Source organism: Dermacentor variabilis, chromosome 8 (assembly GCF_050947875.1).
Source record: "Dermacentor variabilis isolate Ectoservices chromosome 8, ASM5094787v1, whole genome shotgun sequence".
Lineage (NCBI taxonomy): Eukaryota > Metazoa > Arthropoda > Arachnida > Ixodida > Ixodidae > Dermacentor > Dermacentor variabilis.
In genome coordinates, this window is record NC_134575.1 from 62895648 (window position 1) to 62916243 (window position 20596).

The 20596-nt window shown below is 42.4% G+C and overlaps 1 long non-coding RNA gene across 1 annotated transcript; it reads left to right on the forward strand.

Moving 5' to 3' along the window:
- Positions 1-585: 585 nt before the first annotated feature.
- Positions 586-19575, forward strand: LOC142589512 (uncharacterized). Its single transcript, XR_012829862.1, has 5 exons — positions 586-617; positions 5042-5074; positions 8444-8467; positions 11300-11329; positions 19554-19575. It is a non-coding gene; the product is annotated as an uncharacterized LOC142589512 (long non-coding RNA).
- Positions 19576-20596: the final 1021 nt, after the last annotated feature.

Here is a 20596-nt window from a genome sequence, read left to right on the forward strand (position 1 = left end):
CGATAAATCAAGATGCCGTTCACACTAACGTTAACATTGCAAACTCACAATTTTCTCTGTGACAGAAACCAATATGTTATATCGGCCATTTTTACGTGCAGACAATACCTTGACACCCAACTGATTCTTGCAGTGTACGTTGAGTGAAACTTTATTCAATCGCTTCCCATACATATTGTGTGAATGGCCTTATATTACATGCAACTATAGTTTATACGAATCTTCTGTAAGTATTAACGCTTTGTTCATCACAACGAGAAGTTTGGTGTCAATGTTTTATTACATGGTTCCTGCTTTAACGCTTTAATATGTGGGTGATGAATTAACTTTTCTCATGGTTAAACAAATCTCTGACATGGTACAAAAAATATATAGCCTGCAAACCTGAATTTACGTTTGAGAAAAGTGGGAAGCTCAAGGACGATCTTTTAGTTCTAAATATTTTTGCATTTGACACTAAATTTCAACAGTATTAGTTTGGTAGGCATAGAAATACCTTGTCAAAGCCTGCAATACGTCTTCATATTAGAAGAAAGCATACTTACATGAGGTACTTCTGCATAATTATGATTTAATTTTTTCCACAGAACCAAATGCGGAAGAACCTGCCACTGGAGGTAAAGTGTTGCTTCCGTTCTTTTCTCCTTCTATGGCCTGGTTAAATTACACAACAAACCATTTTTATCTGCAAAAGTTGCAACACACTGAGAAACAGCACCAATGTATATTAACCACATTAGTGCGTTCATAAACATTGTCAGCCATAAATCAGCATCTATAATCAAATCAGGGCTATCAACGTGTCCAATTTCGACATAGGTAGGACTAAATGACGTTTAAAGTCAAGAATGTACGAATTACATGAAAAAATAGGTCAAAGATAGAGTACCTCCACAAGTGCAGAATCAGACACGCAGCGTACATAATGTGTTTTGATGGCTAAAGCAACGTTTCTGTATTTCATGACACTACTATGCAAATACTGGGACCAGAAAAAATGCAATACTGTCGAGTTCGCATTTTTAATCAGAATTGTAGGGGCTTAGCGTAGGAAGTAACACTGTCCTACTTGTCTTTCTTTAAGAATAGCTCCGAACAACCTTGACAATCAAGTAAAAGAAATTGAGTGGTTTTGCTCAGTCATAGTGAGTGTGTTCTTTTTCTAGGCACTAGGTTTCTCTCATTTTTTCATCCTTCTATATCGCTGCAGCAGGTAATGTTCTTGTCCTGAAGTGAAGGAAGAATTTCTTCTAACGAGAAGCCTCATCCCAACTCCCCCTATTTTTCACAGTTTTAATGTTCTTTTGTAGTTTCCACATGCCATTCGTTAGACAACGAATAAATAATTATCTTCTTTTAGCGTGTGGACAAGATATAATTTATGTCTACATGTCAGCATTTTTTATTTCTATATTTTATATTACACATTTAAATTTTGTTTACCATTAAAACGTTGTTCAGGGAATCCAATTCCGGATATGCATGAAAAATGTATTTAGGTTCTCTACTCATTATTTTCCCAAATCTGTTAGTCTAAACACCATTGCTGGAAACAGACATTATTGATAAGCAAGAACTTTTGAAATAGGCTCCAATATATATCAAAAAGCATGCCATTACTGAGAGCTCCATACTGTTAGGCTTGCACAATCAAACTACTTCGCTAAGGGTACAGAAAATATGGCACTTAATATCCATCGCGGTTGAGTAACACAGTAAAACGAAGAAAAGTCAAAATGTCTACCAAACTGCGAAAATAATGATTCATCCACCGTTATTCCTGAAAATGTGCAACACAATCATGCAGTAGTATTTTTCGAACATTGGACACAGAGGTTTTTAAGACACGGCTAATGAAATGGAAATGATAGCATCTAGTTGAGGGAGTGGCCTGCGATAAACAATAAATACGGAGTCTCAAGTATTTTATTCGGAGAGGTGGGCCAGTCTTAGCACAAGAGACCATCCCTGCACTTCTTGTGGTGGAACTTGATACGATCATATGTGCCTCACGTGGCTGGGAATTCGTAGCTAGCTTAACAATGCATAGCTGCCAATTTTTTCTGGCAATAATAGCAATAATATGGATACCCTAGGCGCATTTCTGCCATTTGTATCGTCGTCGCCGTGAGGCTAAGGGCAATAAAGTCATCGCCACGAGCCGTAGGCCACATGTCTATTTAAAAGTGCGTGAAGTTGAGCCGGCGACCACGGGTCAATCTAGCGCACGAAAGCGAGGAAAATGGGGAGAAAGCTTGCCGCCTTTCGTCGCGCACAAGGCTTCGGCGGAGGGTAGCAGGTGTGGCGCATTCTACTGCGGACGGCCCGGGCAGCCGCGCGCGCCTGGCCGGACCACTGTACCTTGAAAGCCATCTGCGACGGCTGCAGAGTCCGCGCTGCGCTGTGTTATCGCAGCTTAGTTCACCTTGATGCGTGAGGCAACGCGAAGGTCTATTAGCTGGTTGCCGCTGCCGGGTTTCCTCACCGGAGTGTTTTGACAGCGAGTTCTCGCGGTAATCGAGGGTGATGTGTGCTTGTTTTTGATCCTGTGCGCGGGACACCATACTTGTTCATTTATTTAGTATGCCTATGTTTAATATTTTATACGGCCGATATTACTAATATTGTTACTTCGCAAAGCTGTCAACTAATTTGCTATCATAATCGATGCTTGGCCTTTTGGGTGAAACTGCGAATTTTTGAGCATTTCTTTTGCTAACTGACATTGCCGACTAGGAAAGCTGCTTGCATAATTTCTCCTTGGTGCGGGATCTACCTTCCCCATATTGTGACGATTTTCGCTGACAGGGTGCGCTGGTAGTGAACGATGCGTCATCAGTTCCTTAAGCAATTCCACTGCTTTATATCTAACTTTATGTTTATCCTAATTAACTTTTTATACGTGCAATATAGAGCAAATTGATGAGACAACTTGAATTATAAATAATATGAGAAGAGAATGAACTGATCAGAACAAACAGGTCGCAGATATTTTGTAGATGAAGACGACGTTGAAGAAAAATCAGGGAAATTGAGAAATCAAGGGCACGGAACTTGGCAAAGAATCCATCTCGATCCTTACCATTTAGGGATTTCTTTCGCCAATGCACGAAATATTTTCGCTATGGTTCCTAATGCCCCAATATAACCGGATGATTCCTTTGTAATGCCCTAGTCTTTTTAAGTGCTAAACTTTGTCCCATCCATTTCCCTCTATGCTTAGAATATGTTGAGGATCTTGTACGAAACTTCGAAACCCTTACCCAATGGTAATGATGCATATCCACTTGATATGGCTCTGCGAAACTATCGTGCTTCTATAACACTTTACTGGCACTGTCAGGTAAATGTGCAGTTCTTTATTTTTTTGGAAAATATCAAACAATCTTTATAAACATGACGCTCTCGTGTCAAAGTTCGCTTGAGTGCGCCATGGATGATCACTTTTTAGGTTTCTTGTCTCATTCTGTTATGGGGGTGATATCAATTTTGAGCGCACATCTTTCTCCGGACCCAAGGATCCCGAAAAGCAGGAGCGCAATTTTTACAGAAGATTTTAATGCGCTGAGCATTCTTAGTCTACCAGAGCCGCATCGTTATTTTCTATCTATATGCTCTTTACGCCACTATTCAGTTAAAAAAACTATTTGATACTTTTTTAGTGCTGCACTGATTTTTAACCGGCATCGCCAGGTAATTTACGCACAGCCAACCCACGCTTCAGCGCTGTGCCACGCATGCCCGCAAATAGCGGGGATTATTTGTAAGCTTAAGCACGCACCAGCGTGCATGTGCTGCGATCTCGGAGACAACGGTAACGGAGGTTGACTTCGGCGGGCATCGCTAGGTGGCGTAGTATGTCCAGAAAGAAGCGCCAGGGAGGAATCCGGCTGCAGTACGCAGTACGTTGCAATACGCTGCGTTGCTACATTTGTTAATTGCTAATCGCAATAATGTCTAGAGACAATTTGAGACGGGTTTCGTCGTAATTCTTGAGGACAATTTGCTGATTGAATATCACAGAGCAGGTCTCGAAACTCCGGAATTTAAAGATGTAAACCAAAGTTTATTTACGAATTCGCTAAATACAGAAGGAGCATACCTGCGATCATAGGCTGAGTATCATTTACTTTGATGGGGGAGGGGGCTGCTGGGGCCCGACCAGCTTGCCGAAACCCTCCCCCTCGAACACACACATAACACACACACACACACACACACACACACACACACACACACACACACACACACACACACACGCACACATATATATATATTTATATATATATATCAAATATCTTCCTAGCTTCTCTTACTTTACATATATGTATATAAAGTAGGAGGAGCTAGGAAGATATCTGATTGATTGCATAGTTTCCGCAGCTCAAGCCAGCTGGGAAGGACCAAGGTAGCTGTGTATAAACTATATTGACACGCAGTTTGAGGAAGTCCGCAGTGTTATACGTTATAGAAGTAAGCGCGAAGTGACACAGTGAATTTTTAACACAAATATCTTACCGGTGTAATACTTCGAAGTATCAAAAATTTTGTTTCGGCTATACTTTGGTACAATCTTACAAATAATTACCAATAATTATTTTAGGAAAATGCATAGACGCGGCTGGTATACGTTCTCGGAATCCTCAACTCTTTGAAATTCCTATTATTAGGTTAGTGTCAACGGCAGGAATGGTTACGTGACGTTAACTGTTATGTAGGAAATAAAAGTTCTGGTACAAAACGCGGCCTTCTTCCTGATTCATCGACGTGCGATTTTTTGTCATAGGCTTTTTGTTGAAGTAATTGTTTTTAAGATTTAATGGAATTATTGCTTGATATTTCATTCTCTGTTAAAAAAGAACACATGGTATATCAAGTCATTAGTGCGTACCCGCTTTTTTTCTATTTTTGGCGTTGCTATTTAAAATTCATTTAAGTAGTAGCACAATAATTTTCACGTGGAATGCAAGTATGTTTCTTTTTAGCTCTAGGAAATCTATATTTTTGCATTTCCTAAAATTATATTAAACAATATTTTCAGGAAACGGAGCCCCTGTCATTGAAGGCGGTGAACGTAAGTGTTACTTCTGTATATGTTCGAGAGTATTCATTAGGGGAGAATGCTTAAACTTTTCTCATTAAGTGAAACTTTGAAATTATAACCTAATTGGACAATATAATTTGTTCACTTGATGTGCCTATTTTCTGGAATTAAATTTTTGTACGACTGCAGGCTTTCGTGCTGCCAAGTGTATGAGATGCGTATGTCGAGTAATGGGTTCATCGGTCGGGAAAGGAAAACATTGTCACAATCTTACTGCCCACGTACTATGAAGGACGTCGGCATACGGACAAACTTGTGTTGTACAAAAATTACAAGAACAACAAATATTGAAAAGATTGTTGATTCATATCTAAAGGAAAGTGTAGAGTCATAGAATTTATGTTTTCTTAACTCGAGCTATGACACTAAACGTACGAAGATACCAGGAAGCTCGTGAGGACACCAGGGAGAGCGAAAAGAGCTATTGACACTAAAATGCCGTAGCTGTATCCATAACAATCGCTAGGAATACAGCATGAGTTAGAGAGCAAGGGGGAGTAGTAAACACCTTACTTAAGACAAAGAGAGGTAGAGACACTGAAAGAGAAAGATAAACGAAAGACAGATCCATTAACCAGGACTGAGCGCGGTTTGCTACCTTCTATTGGGAGAAGGGGAAAGGGGTGAAAAGTTTTAGGATAATAAGAGAAAGTCTAGTGTTTGTTACCGATGTGTTGAAAGCTTTCGGCTCTTGAATGGAGACGGCCGCTCGGTCTGGTAGCCCTTAAACAAATGAAATGTTGCTTTTATGTCCTTCTGCAGTTGTGATTTCCAAGAACATGACCCCTAAATATTGTCTAACAAGAACGGTCTCTGGTCTAGTCGGTTTAGAGTTGATCGGAGGTGAAGCCTTTCAAATTCAAAGAAAACACAGCAGCCAAGAGGTGATATTTAAGATTAAAATTAACAAGTATAGGAGGTCGTAGGGTACGTGCAGGAGATAACAGGTATCAATTAGGCCTTTATGAATGACTTGGAAGGGAAAAGAAAAGTAGCCGAAAGAGGTATTTGGGCACCGGTAAATACAATTTCACCGGACAGAGGATAGAGTCGCCTGGTGCTACGGTAACTAGAGGTCAGTAGGAGTCACCTTTTTCCTTCACTTACCGCACTATAACCTGATCGTAATGTAAAATTCTTCAAACGTGCGCCTGGCAGAATTCTCCGTTATGATGTAGTGCTTCTCAAAAACATCTCTAGGATTTATGTTTTGCGCGCCTCGTCTGTAAAGGGAACTTAACTAAAGCATCGATAAATTTGGTGGCTTGCTGGGCGAGTTGGCTTGCTGGGGAGTTGGAGAGTATAGAAATTCAATCGATACTCACGTATTTAGGGTTACCTAAATGTCTTTCCAACAGGAGCAATATTTGCCATCGCGAGGAGCGATCTGATCCAGAACCACGTAGCTCTTAACTCTCGCAGAACGCTCAATCACTATGTGCCAAGGATTACTGACAATCACATAGCGTCCCCTTCAGTAGAGGTAACCGAACCGGCATTTTCCCGAGGTTTTAGCGCTAATGAAGCGTGCTTATCCACATATTGTACACCTGCGTAGGAACCTCCATCACCGCTTTAGTACCTCCTATATATATATCTGGAAATAGAAAGATCAATTATGGGCCTCTGGCTCTGATGCAACTTCCACTGCTGTTACTGCACCAGACTTACCGAAATGACGTTGGAATATCTAGCGACGGTGCGACATCGCGTACCAGATAAGCAGCCACGTTCGTGGTTCTAGCGTAGCAGATAGCAGTTAGTGAACACAAAGTATAACACCTAACATTATGGTGGCAAAACTTGCAGCCCTAGATGCGCTTTCAACTAAGTTACCAACACGCCTGAAAGGAAGTGGGGGGTTTCTGGTTACTTAAAGGTAGCTCTTCCCACCCTGAAGTATGCTTTATATTTCTCAACGTACACGGTGGTAATATCCGACATTAGATGAATTAATAACCGTACTTCAGAAACAAGGCCGGCCGCCATCTTCCTGTGGATTTTGCCTAATCACGAAACCGTCGGCAACGGTTTTGCTGATTAGAGTGCCCCATCTATGCGGAAAGACAACCCGACAATTCCAGTGCTTTTGCTCAGAACGGATACTGCCAGGGAACTTTGTCTGCTTGAACTCCAAAAGACAGACGCTTTTTGGATTTACACGGAAGCCTCAGATTGCTTAATGCGTAAGCCGGACCCCTCACATATGGCTGCAAGAGCTATCCAGCCTTTCCAGCTGCAAAATAACTTTGCTCTACTGTTAAAACCAGGGACTGGCGTTTAGCGGCGCTTACTCCTTCCATATTTAGCCCTAAGCGAGACTCGAGTGGGTGCATGGAAACCTTTGAATACCTGTGGCGTATCACTCCTCGCCATTGCATCCGGTGCTTCTTTCTGCACAGCGTTAAAGCAAGTAGACTCCACACCCGTTTCTGGGACAAGTTACTTAGACCGTAGCCACATCTGTCGCTGGCTAAAGACGTTATTCGTGCACTTGTGTATTTTTTATGTGCACCGGCATCGGTCGCCAAATGCATTCCTGCTACTATCCTGCTGAGCGAGGGAGATGTTCACTCTCTCCCACTTTTCCTCCTTCTATACACTCCTTATTTTACCTCGTGTAGGAAAGCAAAGTGGATACAAGCCGGCCTCCCAAGCATCATTTTTTTGTTTCTCTCTCTTAACCCACCCCAATGCTGACAGATGCGCAAACTTGCCGCCTTCTCTTTCAACATAAGCTGAATTATGAATTTTACTGGCATCGCGCAATATCGTAAGCATGTCAATAACAGCTTCTTGAGCCACACAGCGCTATTCAATCAAATTGCTAATTGCATGTTTCACAAATCGACAAAAATTTCTTCTTACCTTTGTAACATGAACTTCTCACTTTCCGCTTTAATTAATGTGTTTCGCACATAATCCTAATCTATATTTGTTAAAGTAGAAATAATTTTTAACAAAAAATACCAAACGATGTTTCCAACAAATCTGTGAATAAGCTTGAAGCTAAACTTGGTTTTGTAACGTTCATTCTTCGTGTCGTTACAAACTTTATACATTATTGTTTGCTGTGGCGGCGACCAAAGATTCTCCAACAAGGCCAATATAAAGCCTTTGTATTATACGTAAATTTCTATGATACACATCCATACTTCTGACGTTTACTTTTTTTGGAATCAGAAGGGCTCGGGGAACTTCAACCTAAAATATTCTTTTGCTTTGTGTTAATATGTTGTTATTAAATATGAAATACGATATTGACGGATTCCTAATAGCAAAGTACCGGCATATTGTTCTGCTGCATCACTCACTTCGACTTACTTTTCCTTGAATCAGCTCCTACCGCTGCTGCCGCAGAAGGTAAGATTACGTTTTCTTCCTCTCCTAGAAATTGGAAGGCTCGAAACGCCACACTTGAGTTTATTTTGTTTAGTAGGAATGCAACTGTATACAGTCCTCATTTTTTTTCTTCAAACATTGCACACATTTCGAACGAGCAGAGCCAGGACAAATTGTTACATAAGGCAAGAAGTATTTTTTTATTCTTTTTACATAACTTAGCATGCTGGAATAAGTTATGTTGCGAACCTATCACTACACATGAAATATTATCTGCGCATTCCAATGTGTGTTACCAGCCTTTTGCCTAAAGGAAAATACGCCTTTTTCCAGCTACAGCACCAGAACCAGATGGTGTCGAAGGTACACAGATCCATTAGACAACAGCAATTTAATGATGGCAAATGAATTCAACTGGGAAAGATGCTTCGGTGTCGTGCATATCGCGCGATGTAAGGAAACACAGAGGCAAAGATATTTCTTTTTGTGTCACCAAAGTACTGTCATGGTAATATCGTGCGCCCTTGTTACGGCAAAAAAATATGGCGACGAAAAAAGTTGGATTGCCGCATGAATAAGAAACAATGAAGGTGTCAATGAGAGGTCAATGACGCTAATGCCGCAAAGTATATCAAATTGATCAGTGCGGTAACCGTTAACGTAGCGTACGTAGCGTCCCGCATTCGTACATTGGCCGAATCCAAAACCTTCATGAGCCGTGCATTGGTGCACGGTAAAGATCCCCATCTGGTCAAAATAACCCGGAGTATCCCACCACGACGTGCCTCACAATCATATCGCGGTTCTTGCACGTAAAACCTAAGAGTCTGGAGGAAAAAAAATTGCTGTAGTCGCAACAATTGTCGCATCGATATATAGTCGCCCCCACGTACAGTTAGAACCCAGTTCCTTACTGCACGGTCTGCTGGTGCAGACCGTGCAGTAAGTGCGGGTGAGCTCAGTCGCCTGTGACCTCACAGAAGTGTAAATTAATGGAGTGTGATGGTGTGCGCCGAGTGCACACATGTGGAGATATGTGTCCTTGCTTGTGAAATTAACACGCGAACGAAGGCGATGCCATGGCTAGTAGAACCTAGGTGCCGAAATCTTGGAAGGTTCCGCAATTTACTGTGCCGCCTCGTACATAACAAGGCGGTACGTTTCTTTATTAACGGTTATGGTGCATTTGAACCATATCATGAGAAGCTATCGTAGTTAGTTTTTATTCCTTGTTTATTTAAACTTGTGTGAACATGATTCTTTTATTTGATGTATATCACTATCTTTAGTTTCTTTCTCTAAAAAGCAATTCATGCACGAACCGTATTGCATCGTGACAGGGCGTAAAACCAATCGGACTGCGCAAGTGTCTGACTGGTCAAGTAATAGCTTCTTTGTAGTAGTTCCATGAGCTGCATATGGAAATAGATGCTATTAACTATTCTTTGCTGTACAACAAGCGGTGTCTTCGCCAGCTAAAATCACGCTTGAGTGACCTAGAGGTTTCCACTACATAAAAGAGTGCCTACAGACAACAAAAAATAATTTAGAATGCATAGCAGGCGCATCAAAGTTTAGAAGCTTTATGGCTTAAGTATAAGGTAATAAAAGTCCATGAGGTAAACACAACTCAACCAGAGGCATAACGAAATATTGCTGCGGTAAGGTATGAAATTTTTGACCACAAGTTTGACCACAAGTATGAGAAGAATCAATATATCCGGTATTCGAACAGCTAAATCCCGTCCATTATGTGGCCTTCCTCCTTGTTCCAGATATCATAGCAATCGTCACAAACAGGGCGACTTGTGAGACTAGAATTGCATCTGTGTGCTCATCGGGTTTTGAGCGTGTCTAGCATTGGTCAATGACCGCCCATTTGTCACAAGTATATTCGCCGACTTAAGCTTCCTGCCATAGATTTGGCGTGCCTGCTTTCAGAGTGCGTCAATTATCGCAATTTGAGCATAGAAATAAAAAGGTGCCACATTTCTTTTCGTTGGCAGATGTCTTTTCTAGAAGGAAAACTGCTATAATTTTTATTGCCGCCTCGATCAGAATGCGCTGAGAATAAGTAAACGATCTTACTTGCCGGAGACACTGAATAGTGCAAAAGCTCTGTGATTTCGAGCAATCAAAGATGAATAGAATGGGAAATTATGCCTTGAAAGTCACTCGCGGAGTACAACCTAATGACGAAGTAAAGTCCGTGTTCACACTAATGTTAACAATGCGAACTCACAATGTTCTGTTTCACAGAAACCAATATATTTTATCTGCCTTTTTTACGTGCAAACAATACTTTGCGCCCAACTCATTTTTTGAAGTGTACCTTGAGCGTATCTTTATTCGATCGCTTCTCATAAATACTGTGCAAATTGGCCTTTATTATATGCAACTATAGTTTTATGAATATTGTGCAAATATTTACGCAATGAGAAGTTTCGTTTTAATATTTTAATCTTTGGTTCCTGCTTTAACGCTGTTTTAATGTTTTAATGTTTGGTTCATGCAATAACAATCAGAAGTTTCGTTTTAATGTTTTAATGTTTGGTTCCTGCTTTAACGCTTTGAAATTTGGCTGCTGAATTAAATATTCTCATTGTTAAATAAGGCTATGACATTGTGCAAAGAATCTATGGCCTGCAAACCTGAGTTTGCGTTAAGAAAAGGGGGAAGCTCAAGGACTAACATTTACTTCGAAATATTTTTTATGTGGCACTAAACTTCAACAGTATTATTTTGGTAAGCCAAGAAGTATTAGATCGCCGCCTGCATTACCTCTTCATATTAGAAGAGAATATACCCACATGAAGTACTTCTCAGTAATGATGCCTTAATTTTTTCCCACAGTATCAAAGCAGGAAGAAACTACACCGGAAGGTAAAATGTTGTTTGCGTTCTTTGTCCTTCTAAGGCCTGGGTAAATTACACAACAAAGTGTTTTTTATCCGCAAAATGTTCAACCCATTGAAAAACAGCACCATTGCATAGTAAACAATACAGTGCTTTCATTAAAATTATCAGCCGTAAGACGGCATCTTTAATAAAATCAGGACTGTTAACGTGTCCAATTCTAATATCGGTGTTAATAAATGACGTCTAAAGGTAATCATATACCGATTATATGAAAAAGTAGGTGAATGATAGAGTATCTCTACAAATACAGAATCACGCGTGCAGCCTACATAATTTGTGTTTATGGCTAAAGCAACGTTTCTGTCGTTCAACACACTACACAAACTAAAATTGGGACCTTAAAAGACGTAGTAATACTTTCGAGTCAGCATTTTTCATCAGAACAGTAGGGGCTTTGCGTAGAAAGTAACACTGCCCTATTTGTCTTTATTAAGAATAACTCATGATACGTTTAAAATCAAATAAAACAATTCGAACGGCTGTGCCCAATCATAGTCAGTGTCTTCTTTTTTAGGCACAAGGTTTCTCCCATTGTTTTCCTCCTTTAAACCTCGCAGTTGCAGGTAATGCTTTTGTCTTGCAGTGAATGAAGAGTTTCTTACAAGGAAAAGCTTCATGCCTCTCCCTGCTTTTTCTCAGTGTTTTACTTTTTTTCTTTTGTTGAGTCGACACCATGTTTGTTAGACTACGAATAAATAATTATGTTATAGATAGGGCACATTCAATGTCTGGACAAGATATGATTTATGTCTACATGTACGCATTTTTATTTCAATATTTCATATTACATAGTCAAGTTTTCTTTATCTTTGAAACGTTGTTAATGGAATCCAATTCCGCATATACACTCAAGAAATTGTGTTTCTGTGCTCTGTTGATTATTTTCCAAATCTGTTAGTCTAAGCACCATTGCTGGAGAATGTTACATATATTATTAAGAAACAGGAACTTTCAGAATGCGTTCCGAAACATATCCCAACGCATACCATTGCTGAGGGCTCCGCCCTGCTAGGCTTGCAAAATCATAGTACTTCGCTAAGTGCACACTAAATATAGCATGTGATATGTCTCCCGGCTGTGTAACACAGTGTAACGAGCAAAATTCAAAATAGCTGCCAATTTCCGAAAATAGTGATCCATACAGCATTATTCCTTAAGAAAGAGAGAGAGCAAATGATAAGGAAAGGTAGGGAGGTTAACTAGGACTGAGCCCGGTTGGCTACCCTACACTGGGGAAAGAGAAAAGGGGACGGAAAGATTAAAAGAAGAAGAGAAAGTCCACCGGGGATATCGTTCAGTCACTCAGTCCGGATCATAGTCGCTGACTCAATCCAGTAGCCTTCAAATATCGCAGCAGAGCTTTTGTGGTCTTTTGTAGCTGCGATATGCGAGGCCATGGTCCCAAGATCTTTTTCAAGGTGAACGGTGTTCTATCGAGCTGATTGAGAGCTGTGCAGAGGTCATATCTTTCGTTTTGAAAAGACGGGCAGTAGCACAGTAGATGTTCTATAGTTTCCTCGGCCCCGCAGGCATTGCAGTCGGCGCTATCAGTCATTCCAATCAAAAACGTATATGCATTGGTGAATGCGACGCCCAAGCGTAAGCGGCACAGCATTGTTTCTTCATTTCGCAGAAGTCCTGGTAACAGCCGCAGTTGCATAGAGGGGTCGAGGGAATGCAATCGTTCTTGGGTGAATTCAGGTGTGTGTGCAGTAGTATTTCGCAGAACAGTGGACGCAGAGGTTTGAGGACACGGCTAAAGAAATCCATATGATAGCGCCTGCTAGGCGGAGCACCCTCTGGCAAACATTTGTTCAGGAGTCTCAAGTTTTTTATTCTCATAGGTGTGCCAGTCTTTAGTACAAGATATCACTGCGCTTCTCATGGTAGAGCTCGATACAATCATACCTGCCTCACAACGCTGGAATTTCATAGCTAGCTTCACAATGCATAGCTGCCACTTTTTTATTGCGATAGCAATTATATGGAAACAAGCAGGCGCATTTCTGCCAATGTTGTAGGCGCCGCTATGCAGCTCCACATAAAGGCTAAGGCTGATAAAATCGTTGGCACGCGCCATGTGCTACATGTGCGAGTAAAAGCGTGCGAGGTTGAGGCGGCAATCGTGGTTCATTCTAACGAACGAAGGACAGGAAAGCGGGGAGGGAGCGCGCCGCCTTTTTTCGTGCGTAAGGTGTCGGCGGTGGGTAGGGAGGGTGACGCGTTCTACTGCGGGCGGCCCGAGCCATCGGAGACGGGTACAGATTCCGCGCTGCCCTGTGTTTTCGTGGCTTAGTTCGCGTTAACGCGAGCATCCAGCAGGAAGGTCAATTTTCTCGCTGCTGCTGCCGAGTTTCCTCACTGCAGCGTTTTGAGAGCGAGCTTGCGCGGTCATCAAGGGAGATGTGTTGATGTTTGCTTATGTGCGCGTGACACCATGTTTGTATGCCGATGTTTAAAAGTTTGCACAGCCGTTAATACTACGTAATATCGTAACTTTGTACAGCTATCACCTAATTTGCTATTACAGTCGATTCTTCGCCATTGCGGTGAAACTGCGACTTTTGGTTATTTTAGCAAACTGACATTGCCGACCAAGAAGGCTGCTTCCATCATTTCTCCTTGATGCGGGATCTGTCTTCTCTATATTGTGATCGTTTTCGCTGAGAGCCTGAGCTTGTAGGGAAGCATGCGCCATCGTTTCCTTAAGCGATTTCACTGCTCTACATCTAACTTCAGGTTTATGCTAATTTTCGGGTATATACATGGCATGTAATACAATTTGATCAGATAACTTGAAATATAGACATTAGTATTATTGTCTGTAGTATGATGCGAAACAACAAAAAATGTTCCTTTATTATATGTCCCAGCTTCCGATTTGAACTGCGTTAGGCGCAGGCTACTGTAGAGTGAAAAATATTGTCGCAACGTCAAAAAACAGGGGTCGTAGAGCGCTATGCAGGAGGTGCAGCGGCAGGGGTCGTCTTTTTAATACCGAGCGCAACTACGACTTCTTCCTCTTCATTGCGCCTTGACAAAAATGCTCATGTCTTCTCGCGTTGTGCTCTTCTTCATGGGTTACTGGCGCAGAATTTGCATCCCTCCGAAGGAAGCATCGTCCCAACGGGCAATTTAGGCAGGAAAACTGGACAATGGGACAGCGTACAACTGGGCATAGTGGCACACGCACAAAAATAAAAGGTAACAAAGAAAGTTAGTTCGACAGGTACGGCTTCTTGCGTACCGGTACCACTTCGAGTAAGTGCTTGCGGTGAGTGGAGCTACTGTTCCTGTCAGGAATAACCTCGTAATTCACGTCACTCTGGCGGAGGATCACTCAGCACACCCCAAAGTACCGTCTTAGGAGTTTTTCGGAGAGTCCACGATGGTGTATGGGCGTCCAGACCCATACTTTGTCGCCGAGAGGATAGAAAACGGACCTGTGTCGAAGATCGTACCGTTTCGCATCTTGGTCTTGCTGAATGCAGATACGTACGAGAGCAAGCTTTCTGGCCCCTTCGGCGCACTGACTAAATCCGTGAACGTCGGTAGGTAGGTCGTCACACTCTTGCGGCATCATGGCATCCAGCGTTATCGTTGTTTCGTGACCGCGGACCAAGTTGAAGAGTGCCACTCCATAGTTTCTTGTCGAGCGGTATTGTAGGCTAATGTTAGGTAAAGCACAATCTGATCCCAGTTAATATGTTCTTAGCCGACATACATGCATAGCATTTTTGCGAGGATATTATTAAGCCGCTCGGTTAGTCCGTTCGTCTGGGGACGGTATGGGGTTGTTTTGCAGTGGCTTGTATCAAAGAGTCTGAGAAACGAGTCAAGAAGTTCGGTAGTGAAGGCAGTTCCCCTGTATGTGATGACTACGCTTGGGGCGCCGTACCTAAGGATGATGTTTTCAATGAAAAAATGAGCTGCTTCGGCTGCTGTACCCCGCTGTGTAGCGTTCGTGTCCGCGCAGCGCATGATATAATTGGTGGCAACAATGATCCATCTGTTTCCAGCTGTAGAATTTGGAAATGGGCCCAAGAAATTCATTCCAACTTGGGGGAAAGGCTGGCCTGGTACCTCGACTGGATCAAAGAGACCTGAGGCTTGCCGCGTTGTACTTGGCGTCTTTGGCAGACCTTATATGTTTGTACGTGATGTTTTACAGCGGCGGGTAGCTTCGGCCAGTCGTACTTTGGGCGGAGTCGAGACAATGTTTTCGTGTGGCCTAGATGACCTGCGATGGTGTCATCGTGGGATGCTTTTAGTAGTTCTTTTCGAAGTCATGCCGGTACGTGCTGCCACTGGCACAGGATTTCTTATATAGAACATTGTTCCGGAGACAAAACGACGGCATTCCCTTGGCATAGAGTCGCGAGACGTCTTTACTTCGGCCTTCCAAGAAAAAAAATGGATGGGAGCCGCTCTGGGTCGTGGAGCTGCTCCTGTGGAATGGTGACGGCGTCGACGACACCCAAAAATGCAGCGTCCATATCCACGTCATGGTTACCTGCTGACTCGATGGGTGACCGCGAGAGGCAGTCGATATCGATGTGCCTCATTCCTGATTTGTAAATGATGACCATGTCGAACTCCTGAATCCTAAGACTCCAGCCCGCCGTACGGCCAGATGGGTCAGCCAAAAAAGAGCATGATGATCTCTGACAAACTTGAATGAACGGCCGTACAAATACGGACAGGCGAAATTTGATAACCGCCTACACTACGGCGAGGCATTCCTTCTCGGTAGTTGAGTTGTTTTCCTCCGTACGACAGAGAGTTCGGCTAGCGTAGGCAATTACTTTTTCGGAGCTGTCTTTCCACTGCACCAATACGGCACCCGGCCTAACATTGTTAGCATCAGTGTAAATTGCTGTAGGGGCATCTTGGCCGAAGTGCGCAAGAACAGGACGCATTTGCAGTCGTTGGCGTTGTTTGCAAAATGCTACTTGCTCATTCTCTCCCCACAGAAAGGGAACATCGTCTCGTGGCAGGCACGGCAACGGCGCAGCAATACCCGAAAAGTTCGAAATAAAGGGTCAGTAATAGGTGCACAGCCCCAAGAAGCGTATCACTGCCTTCTTGTCGGATGGTGTAGCGAACTTTGTGACAGCGTCTATTTTGGCTGGATCAGGTCGTGCAGCCTCGTGACTGATGACGTGGCCGAGGAAGCAGAGTTCACTGAAACAAAAATGACGTTTCTTCGGCTTTACCAGCAAGCCAGCCGAGCGTATGGCTTGGAGAACACTGAGTAACCGGCTTAGGTGGTCCTTAACTGCAGCTGAGAACATATGACCTAGTCCAGATAGACCAACTATGTTTGCCACTTTACGCCTGATAGTACGGTATCCTGAAAAGTGGAAAGCACTGAGCACAAACAAAAAGGAAGGACCTAAAATTTGTAAAGACCGTCGGGCTTCACTAAGGCAATTTTCTTACGATCTCTCTCATCGACCTCGATCTGCCAATCCCAGCTTGATAGGACGACTGATGAAAAATAACGCGCTTGCCACAGCCTGTCCAGCGAATTATTGATGCGTGGCAGCGCGTATACTTTTTTTTCGTGACCTGGTTTATTTGGCGTAACGGATGCAGAATCCCAAACTGCCGCCGTCTTTTTTACTAAGACCACGGATGACGCCGAGTGACTTTTCGAAGGCTGTATCGCATCATTCTCGAGAATCTTGTCCACTTGCTTTTGAGTCTCTTCGCATTCCTTTGGAAGTACAGGGTAGGGATTTTATCGAATCAGCCGCGTAGCATCATCTGTGATGGTACGATGTTTGGTCAGTGTTGTTTGTTCGACTTCTGACATAGTCGAAAAGCAATCTTCGAACTTGAGTATCAGCTCCAATAGGCGCTGCCGCTGGGGAGGCGACAGGGTGGAGCTGACGTCGAGAGAAGAAGGTGTCGAAGGCGGTCGTTGCATGCAGAGCGAAAAAAATTTTTACTTGGGTGATGTTGTCACAGTACGAGATTGCAGTACAATTCTGGATTTGACGGCGTTGGTTGCTGAAGTTCGTGAGAAGGACTTCCGCATGCCCATGACTCATGTAGAGAACGCCTCTAGCAATGGAAGCGCCTCGCGTGAGTAAGAGTGCAACGATTTGCTCCGCGATAACGTCCCCCATGGTAGGGCTTCTTGCATAATACAAATACAAGGCGGCAGGATCGCGGCTGAATGGTCAATCTTCGCGATTCGCAAACGCTTATCTAGCCCATCATTCATTGTGTCACCATATGTGCTGGTAGAAAATGTCCCCACACGTTCCGGAATGTTTATGACTGCGCCGTGATCTCAAAGAAAATCTATCCCCTAGATGAGACCTTTGCAGCAGTCGGGAACAACGACGAAATAGGCGACAAAGCTGGAATTACCGATGTGGATTCGTGCGGTGCATGTTCCCATTGGTGCCCTGCCCACGGCGTCTTCACTTTCCTAATTCAGTCGGCCCGCTCTTGCCGCATAATCTAGAAGTCTGCGCAAGTGTCAACAAGTGCGGTTACGTGCTGTTTATCCGCCAGGATGCTGAGGTCGGCACGTGAAACGTCGTCTGCGTGAGTGTTCATCGTCGTCTTATCGTCTTCGTCGGCGTTAGTATGAAGTATGAAGCGACACAGGGAATTTCTTAGCACAAATCTCTTACCACTATGATACCACGATGCGTCAAAGTTTTGTTTCATTAGTATTCTGGTAGGATCTTACCAATAGCAACTACTTCTTGCATAGACGTAGTTCTGAATGCGCTTGTGAATAATCAATAACATAGAATAAGCGTTTGGCAATACACCTGAATCATATACATCGTACTTGTAAGCTGTCTTTTTATTACAGTAAAAGCTAAAAAAGACGATCAGCTTTGAAGAACTCCGTTAATGTGCATTTTCCATAGGAAACAAAGAACACAGTGCGCCTTTATCTAAGAACCAGCTAGATGTATACATAAAACAATTGAGGGCTACCCATGACGAAACACTAACTTGTTTACAAGTTTGTATTACTTGATTAGGAACGTTGTCACGCATTCGGTTTCTCAATATTCGTTTTTGGTGCCCAATATTAAAGCCCACACATCGTTAGAAGAATTGTTCTAGATGGGACAGAATTCAACGAGCACTTTTTAGAACACCTAGGCGCGTGAGGTTTAGCGATGCCGGCCTAAATTGTCGGCAGAGAAAGCAATGTTAAATAGGGAGGGGAGAGTGTTGTATTTCTGCTCTGGTAAAGGGACGACATTGAAGTAAGACGAGTTTATGTGTCTTGTGATTCGTTCCTGACTGCATCGTTATTTATTGCATCATACAAAGTATACACAATAATGTTCTACAGTTTTTCCTCTTGTCGGCGAAGTAGCATTGTGCTGTTTATCACTGAGTATTCTGAACTGCTTCATGCAAACCGAGTCCAAAATTTAAGTGTTATAAATTGCGCATCTGTTCAGCTGAAGTCTACTGAAATGGGTACTTCGGTAGAATCGATTTACATAGAAGCAGACGTGCCATTCTACAGAGTTCAAATTTTTCCTCTTCAACATCTTTGGTTTCATGATGCGGAAATACATTGCTAATAATATTATTATAATACTGAATATGAGAAAATATTGCCGCAAGCTTGAGCTTTCTGATAGGTGTAGGCAATATAGACACATGTGAGCTTCTAGTACGCGAAAGAAAGGGTGAAAAATAAAAAAAAAATTCCGTAACTTCATACTGCTAACGACGTGGCAGAACAAGCGCGTCAACGACACGATCGCCTAGAGATTAGCTAGAAAGAACAATTTTGCCAAAATGCATACACGTGAATATTGTATGTTCTCGGAAAGCTGTAGTCTGAAGTTGCTATTAATACTTTAGTCATGAACGGCGGCACCGTTTCGTGGCGTTAGCTGTAATCTAGAGAGTTAAAGTTCTCATACAAAGTACGGCCGGTTTCATGATTCACCGTGGTGGAATTTTTTTCCAAGCCTGATGATTCAAGTGGTTGTTCCCAAGTTTTTATAGAATTACAGCATTGTATTTCATTCCATGTTGAAAGAGAAAACATGCTCTAACTCACTAGTGCAATATTATAATTTTTTTTTTCATTTTTGTCGCTGCTAGGTAAAACTCCTTTCACTAGCAGCATAACACTTTTCATGCGAAATGCAAATGTTTCGTTTGGGCTAATAATAAACAATATTTTCAGGAAATGAAGCGCATACCACTGAAGGTGGTGAACGTAAGTGTATCTTCTGTATGTGTTCCAGTGTATTAATTTGTGAAGGTTAGAATGTTTAAACGTTTTGAATTAAATTGAAGTTTGAAAATATTATATAGTCAGAAAAATAATATTTTTTTGCTCAATATACGCTTTTCCCGGAATCAATTTTATGTATGACTGCAGGCTTTCGTGCAGAAAAGTGCAAGAGATGCGTATGTCGAATAAAGACTTCATGGGCCTTGAAGGGAAAATTTGTGACAGTTTTGCGGCCAACGTAACATAAAGGACATCGGCAGACGAACAAAATAGTTCCGGAAATTATAAAAACACCGAAGTTTTAAACGATGGTTTATTCATATCTAAAGAAAAGCCTATAGTCATGGAATCTAGGATGGGTCTTCACTGGAGCTGTGGCGACCAAATTACGAAGATAGCAAGAAGCTCGTGAGGACATCAGGGAGAGTTAAAGGTACGGTAGATGTAACAGTAAGAATTCGTGAGTTAGAAAGGAAGGCTTAGAGAGTATGACTTAGAGAGCAAGGGTGCGTAGTAAAGGTCTTACTTAAGACAGTTAAAGGGAGAGCGACGGAAAGAGAGAGGTAAATGAAAGACAGGGACACTAGCCAGGTCTGAGCGCTGTTGCCTACCTTCTATCGGGAGAAGGGGAAAGGGGAGGAAAATATCGGGATAATGAGATAAAGTTTAGCGTTTATGTCACCGTTGTGATGAAGGTTTCGGCTCTTTGTTAAGATGGTAGCTCAGTCTGGTAGCCCTCAAAAAATCAAACTGTGCTTTTATTTTCTTCTGTAGTGATTTGCAAGAACATGGCTCCTAGCTGTCGTCTAACATGAGTGGTCTCTCGTCTAGTCGGTTTAGAGTTGCACAGAAGTGAAGCTTTTCATATTTAAAGGAAACGCAGTAGTCAAGAGGTGATATTTAGGAATAAAATGAATAAGTATAGGATGCTGTGTGGTAGGTGGAGCAGATAAGAGGTATAACTTAGGCCGTTATGCATGGCTTGGAAGCGA